The sequence below is a fragment of the Musca domestica genome, unplaced genomic scaffold, assembly GCF_030504385.1.
Source record: "Musca domestica strain aabys unplaced genomic scaffold, Musca_domestica.polishedcontigs.V.1.1 1, whole genome shotgun sequence".
NCBI lineage: Eukaryota > Metazoa > Arthropoda > Insecta > Diptera > Muscidae > Musca > Musca domestica.
Window position 1 is genome coordinate 27028534 of NW_026712114.1, and position 8299 is coordinate 27036832.

Genomic DNA, 8299 nt, shown 5'->3' on the forward strand with positions numbered 1-8299 from the left:
ACAGCTGTTAAAATTATTCCAGTGACAGCTCATTATATTGTTTACAAGCATACAAAAGCATTCTGGTGAGAATTTTCCAGAAAAAAAAATTATTCGTGATGGAATTCAAGCGTGATAGTGTGATTTCTTCATATTTGGCTGGAAAACCACAAGTACCTATCGTTAGAGCACTTCAGCATTTAAATGTGAATAAATCTATTGTGTCTCGTACCATCACTCGTTACCGTGATACTGGTATCGTAGCCCGACGTCAGGGAAGTGAACGGAAAAGAACAGTAACATCAGCAGAAATGGTTCGAAAAGTAAAGAAGCGGCTTGATCGAAACCCGCGTCGCAGTGGCCGAAACATGGGGTAAAGCCATTGAAATTCCAAAAAGTGCGAGAACTTACACCGCAACAGAATGAAAATAGACTCAAAAGAGCTAAAGAGTTGCTTCGCTTGGCCGAAAGTGATAAACTGCCGAATTTGGTTTTCTCCGATGAGAAAACATTCGTTGTTCAGCAGTTTGTAAACAAAAACAAAATGATCGTGTTTGCTTGGCAACGAGGTCAGCTGAAAATATGCATCTTCGGTTGGCCACCAGAACTCAAGCGCCGGCCATGGTGATGGTGTGAGCCGTTATAACAGCCGATGGTCGCTCCCCGCTCTTATTAATCGACCGCTGCATCAGAATAAATGCTGAATATGATCGCGAAAGTATTCTGGTGGGTGTATTAATACCATAGGCACGCAAACATTTTGGCCGCCGACATTGGACATTCCAACAGGACTCAGCACCACCGCACTCAGCACGCGCCACCAAAGAATGGTTACAAAATGAGGTTCCTCGCTTCGTTTCCAGTGCACAATGGCGACCAAAATCTCCGGATACCAATCCATTCGACTATTGTGTCTGGAGTATTTTGGAAAGCATGGTTGGCACTAAAAAATACAAAGTGTCGATCACCTCAATCAAGCGCTTCGCCGGGAATGGGCCAAAGGGAACCAATTCGAACAAATCTAAACTAATTCTAAAATTTAATACTATTTCCGATATTTTTTGCTTTAATTCAATAAAATTTAGAAAAACATGTAAAAATTATGGCGTTTGACTTTGTTACAGTCCATGTATGCGTGTGGTATCAGATATATTGGACCAAAACATTCCACTTCATCTAATACTGGTAAAAATATTTGGTTATGCAAAATTTGAAGGAAATCAGCCATCTATAACCATTATTTGGGAATAATTGTTAACCATAATTTAACATTTTGTGTGGGAGGTATGAAAGGAATTGAGATGATAAATTCCATATTCAAATCAGATCTTAGAAAAATATTTAGATATACCAAGTTTGAAAAGAATCGAAAGGATTGTTTCGCAAGTTATGAGATATAAGTATAACAAATTGTGAGCTTTTTGGGATAGGTACTAAAAGGGATAAGGCGATATGTATCATTTTCACACCAGAAACAACGATATTGGAATATGTGAAATTTAAAGAGAATCTTATGCTTATTTCTCATTTTATGAGATATATAATTATTCAAAAATTTGACCTGTTGTACGGGAGGTACCAGAAGAAATGGTCCGACATATACCATCTTCACACCTGGTTTTGTGTTGTAGGAAATATTGGGATGTGCCGAGTTTAAAAATTATCGAATACTTATTTCGCATTTTATGAAATTTATAATTACACAAAATGTTGACCCATTGTGGGGGGAGGTACCAGAAGAGGTGGTCCGATGTTGCTGGTCTCCGAACGTGACCTAAGTTTGATAATAATATTACAATGTTCCGACCAGTCTGCAAGGTCGATTTAGATAGCTATAGTTCCCGTAAAAGTTATTATGTGTCATCATTATATGTATCTATACTATCGAGGTTTGGTACGAAAGGTTAAATAGAAATTACAAATACCTCAGATTAAATAAAACCTATCCAATTTGAATAGAACTTGTTTCATAATAAATGAAACCTTTTCCAATTTCCAATATATCCACCCACTTTAAAATTTTTGATTAATGTCACCTTTTCAATCGAGAATGTAATAAATAGTGTTATAATTTTTTTACTATTTAGAATTGCTTTTCTGCAGCTGAAAATGAGAAGTTTAGCACTTTTAGTTATTTTATTTTTATTGTAGTCTTCCGAGAAATTATACAAAATAATTCAGAGCTTAATTGTGGAGGAGATCTAGAATTTCCTGTTGTATCTATAGATTTAAAAGTCCTTATTGATTCCGAAAAGATATTCGAAATCAAAGTTCAACAATTTTGATACTCTTCTTTTACTCACCATGAATTTTCAAAAAAAAATCTAATTTACATTTTTAATTAAAATCGCAAAATACACATATAATTTAAAAACGAAACACAAAAAAATCAATATATTAGTCCAAAACCATTTGCTGCAAAACTTTGCCACAGCAATTCCGCTTACCAGAGTGCATAGCCATGTTTAAATGTCAGATTGCATTGTTTTTTGTGTCTGCGATCATGACGTGCAATTGGATACTTAGTCTGAAAATGGAGCCATTAACATTTAAATAAAAGCAATTATTATAAATGGCCAAAAACGCTTTTTAAATTGCACTTTACGGCATCAGTTTATGTTGCATCGAACAGAGGTTGCCACAGCAATGGCGGCGGCGGTGGAAGCGGTGGCGGCAACAATAAATGGCAATGGTCAGTTTTATTTTATATACACTTTTATACATACACACTATGTAAATACACAAAATGGATTGTTTTCAAATGCATACATGTGTTTGTTGAAAATGCTATGTGTAGCCCTGTTGGAAAATTCATAATAAATTTTAAAGAAATATAAAGAAGAGGATTTGGAAGAGAAAATGAAACAGTTTTCATTTCTCGAAATGTAATAATTTTTTGTTGCAAATAATGGTTTTGAAATGATTTTTTTCTTTTTTTATTACCCACGAGTTTTCTCCAAGGCTCCTAAACATTTTTTCTTTAAAAAAATTTATACTTTTTTAAAGAGATCAACAATTTTTGATATGAAGGTCAATGAATGAATGGTTTTTTTTCGGGGAGTCCCTGTCCAAAATGAGCTTAAAAAATCACGTTTTATGATAAACAAAAATTTACGATTTCGTTCCTTGGAGGTCCTTAAATTTTTATCCTTAAAACTCTCAGGCATTGGTCATGAGGTTCTTGACATTTTAATTGAAAAAAATAACATTTTTGCTCAGGATGACCTCAAAAATATCCATCCTCGAAAAAAATCCGTGATTCCTGGACAGGATGTCATTGAGACAAAAAATACACAAAAGGCGAACTTCTGACTTTTTTATGCTGATTTCGTTGACGAATATAGCCAAATATCGTAGACAAGCAAATCATATAGATGAGTCTAAATTTAGAGATACATAGGGTCCTTTTACGTTTGGAGATGATCGCAAAATTTTTAGGTGTTCAAATAACCCAAAAACAGAAAAATTTTTCTGATCACACAATTGAAGCCAATCGACACGCCTGAGAAGAGCAAATGGCAAATGTCCGTAGTCGAAATGCTAGGGGTAGAATCTGGGCAGTGCTCCGTGACATAATTTCAAAGCGAAATCTTCCAAAATGGATTTAGACATAATAGGGTTTCTAACATATTGTAGTGTTGTAGGGTCGGCCCCCACGACTATAGCCTTTGCTTACTTGTTTTTTAAGGAAGGTTAAAAATAGTGTTAAAAACCCACATTTCTTAGGCAGGATATCAAGGAAATTTTATTTTATAAAAAAACTCACGACCCTTAAACATATTTGAAAAAAATCATGATTTAATCCTTGGATTGGTAGTCCTCAATTTTTTTAAACTCATTCTCATTCTTGCCAAATTTGTTCTTAAAAATCCAAAATATTTGGTCAGGGAGTTCTTAAAAATAATGTTAAAAATCCATGATTCCTTGACAGGATGTCATTGAGAATTTATTAAAAAAAAACTTGAAAGATTTAACAAAAACACAAGTCTTGATTAGGAAGTCATTGAAATATATTTTTTATAAAAATTCGAGGATTCTTGAATAGAAAACTATTGAAAAATATCTTAAGAAATGTATAATTTTTGAATCGAAAATCCTTGAAAAAATGTTTTTCAAACAATTCACGATTCTTGAATAGCGAGTCCTTGTAGAGTCCCTTGAATAGGAATTCATTGAAGAATTCTTTGTACAAATATGCACGGACCTTGAGCAGATAGTCCTTACAAATATGTTTATGAATAAATTTGTTTTATGTTTCAAAATAAATTTACAAAGATTTTCTTAAAAATATATTTAAGTATCCACGATTCTTGGCCAGGAAGTCCTTTAAAAAATATGTTTAAAAATCTATAATTGTCGGTAAGAAGTCCTTGGAAAATATGTTTTAGAATCCACGATTTTTTGCACAGGGAGCTCTTGATTATTTATTTGTTTCTATTGGAATTGAAAATTTACGATTCTTGGTCCTGACTTTCTTGAGAATATTTTTCAAAATCTATAATTTTTGGCTAATTCTTGAAAATATCTAGGAAATTTCAAATTCAAACTCTTATAAGAAAAACCCCCATTTTGATACTCCACTGGTTTTCCGATTCTCGTCTGATTTTCTCACAGGGTATTTAAAAATCATATGATCAGCGTATAACACACACATACATTCGCAACTATTGTCGAAATACACATAAAAAGACTTTTAAATAACAATTATTGTCGATTATTTGTCGATGTGTCCATTTGTGGTTTTAAACCGGATATGCATAAACGGAAGTGGCATAAAATCCGATATTATGGCAATGCTTTTTTCGCTTTCGCCAAAGTGTGCAGTGCAAGGAAATGGAACATAACTCCATATTTAATAGTTTCCACAATAAATACTGGCATTTTTTAAAAGATGGCTGCTAACTTATTGATATAATAGCACAGGACTATGCAAAGTTTTGATAACTGTTAGTTAATGGTTTTGGTAAAATATAAAAATATAAAACGGGTATTGTTTCAATATATTTTTCATGGACTTCCTGCCAAAAATCGTAAATTTATTGGCAAAAATTGTCGACTTTTACAAATACTTGTCTGTAAAAATATGGTTCTTTCTGGTTACGAAAAATTATACAGGGTGAGATGAAAAAACTGCAACCAACTTCAGACCGCTGTCATTTCTAAGCCACTCGTTCGACAGCTGTTAAAATTATTCCAGTGACAGCTTATTATATTGTTTACAAGCGTACAAAAGCATTTTGCTGAGAATTTTCCAGAAAAAAAGTTATTCGTGATGGAATTTAAGCGCGATAGTGTGATGTCCTTATATTTGGCTGGAAAACCAAAAGTGGCTATTGTTAGAGCACTCCAGCATTTAAATGTGAATAAATCTTTTGTGTCTAGTGCCATCGCGCATTATCTTGATACTGGTAGCGTAGCCCGACGTCAAGGAAGTGGACGGATGAAAACTGCAACATCAGCAGAAATTGTTCGAAAAGTAAAGAAGCGACTTGATCGAAACCCGCGTCGTAGTGACCGAAAAATGGGTCGTGAACTGAACATATCGCAATATTCCATTCGGCAAATATTGAAAAATGAGCTCGGGGTAAAGCAATTGAAATTCCAAAAAGTGTAAGAACTTCGCTTGGCCAAAAGTGGTGAACTGCCGAATTTGGTTTTCTCCGATGAGAAAACATTCTTTGTCCACCAGTTTGTAAACAAACAAAAGTGATTGTGTTTACTTGCCAAAGAGGTAATGCTGAAAATGTGCACCTTCGGTTGGCCATCAGAACTCAAGCGCCTGCCATGGTGATGGCGTGGGCCGCCATAACAGCCGATGGTCGCTCTCCGCTCGTATTAATCAACCGTGGCATCAGAATAAATGCCAAATATTACAGCGAAAATATTCTGAAGGGTGTATTAAAACATTGGGCACGCAAACTCTTTGCGCCACCCAAGAATGGTTACAAAATGAGGTTCTTCGTTTCATTTCCAGTGCACAATGGCCACCAAAATCTCCGGATACAAATCCGTTAGACTATTGTGTCTGGATTATTTTGGAAAGCAAGGTTGGCACTAAAAAATACCACTGTGTCGATCACCTCAAGTAAGCGCATCGCCGAAAATGGACCAAAATACCGCAGAGCAATATTCGGGCAGCGTGTGACGGATTCATTGGCCGTTTGAAGCCATAATTCGTTGACTAATCGAAGAAATCTAAACTCATTATAAAATTTGATGCTATTTCCGACATCTTTTGCTTTCATTCAATAAAATTTAAAAAAATGTAAAAATTATGGCGTTTGACTTTGTTGCAGATTTTTTTTGCTTTTGATCTCACCCTGTATATTCCTTATCGGCGTAAAATTCTAAGACGATTTAGTCCTGTTCGCCTGTTGTAATCACACTACGGTCAAAATTAATTAATATAGGAAGCTAACATTTTGCACAGGTCTTTTGTCTTCAGGCAAGTCAAGTTTGAAGATGGGCTATATCGGTCCACGATACTGTATAGCCCCCATATAACGGTACCCCCCAATATTCGCTATTTTGCCACATTTTTCGATAAAATTGTCTGAAATTCTGCACTAAGAGTTCTTTATGAGTACTTAACCCCCTGAAAGAAAATTATCTTTATAGGTCCTCGATATCGTATATCCCCCATATAACGGCACCTCCATATAAATGGATTTCAGCCACATTTTTCAATGGAAAATCCACAAAAGGAATTCCTTGTAAGTACCCCCTATCTGTATCTATCTATATAGGTACACGATATCGTATTGTCTGAAATTCTACACAAGGAGTTCTTTATATAACGGTATTCTCGATATTCTATATTTTGATGATTTCAGCCAATTTTTTTTTGCCCGTGTAACGGTACGACATTATTCACCGGAAACCGTTCGAAGCCGTTACTACAGCCAATGACATAAATTACTTATGCAGCACCACGTATTTGTATAGCCCCCCATATAACGGTTTTCAGATGGGCGGTATTTATACCCTACACCACATAGTGGTAAGGGTATTATGTCTTTGTGCATTTGTTGTAACATGGAGAAGGAAGTGAGATAGACCCATAGTTACTTTTGAGGATCTTCATAGAATCACTTTCGGAGTTGATTAAGGCATGTCAGTCCGTCCGTCCGTCTGTCCATGTATTCTTGTGAACAAAATGCAGGTCGCATTTATTATCCGATAGAGATGAAATTTTCCAAACAACATTTGTTTAGTCCAAGGACGAACCCTATTGAAATTGGAGATAATCGGTAAAAATATAGATATAGCTCCCATATATATCTTCGTCCAATTTGCCTTTTATTGTGCACCAAACGTGTAATTTTAGCCCGAACAGTACGGAATTTTGCACATACAACCAAATTAGGCCTGAAAATAAGTATGCCAAATTTGATCGAAATCGGTTCAGATATACTATAGCTCCCATATATATTGTTCATCCGATTTGTTATTTCTGTCCTCCGCAGCCGTAATATGCACTCTGTAACAACAATATTTGAGGAAATATATCAAATGCAGCTAATAAATACCTTTTCCAAATTTTATCGAGATCGTTTCAGATTTGGATATGGCACCCATATATAACTTCGTCCGGTTTACCTTTTATTGTGCACCAAACATTTAATATTTGCCCAAATGGAATGGAATTTGGCACATACGGCCGAATTGAGTCTAGAAGGTAGTATGCCAAATTTGGTGAAGATCGGTTCACATATAGCTATATTGTTCATCCGATTTGTTGTATTTTTTACCCACAGCCGTAATATGCACTCCGTAACAACGATATTCAGGGAAATATATCAAATACAGCTCAGAAATATATTTGCCAAATTTTATCGGATTTGGATATAGCTCCCACATACATGTTTATCTGATTTCATATTAATTTTGCACCAAATGAGCAATACAAGTCAGAATTTAAAAGATACAAATGCTTCAGCATATTTAGTCCTTTGAACTTAAAATTATAATCATGGCGTGGAGCTCTACTTTATTAGGACTTTCTTTACTGTTTTTCTACAGATTTTTTTTTTTTTTTGGATTTTTCAAGTTTCTTCTAAATGGAGAAGGGTATAAAAAGTTCGGCCTGGCCGAACTTAGCTACTTTTTTACTTGTTATTAAAATAATTGTTTAAGGATCTCTTGGGAAAAAATCGTATACTATTTCTAATATAATATAATGGAAGGACTTTGTACTGAATAATTCCAGCATTTTATTAAAAATATTAGTAAAATATATAAAAAAATCATGAACTTGCCATTACAAACTGCTCGATTTTCTTTACAAAATATTGTTATAAATATTCTTAGAGTATTTTTA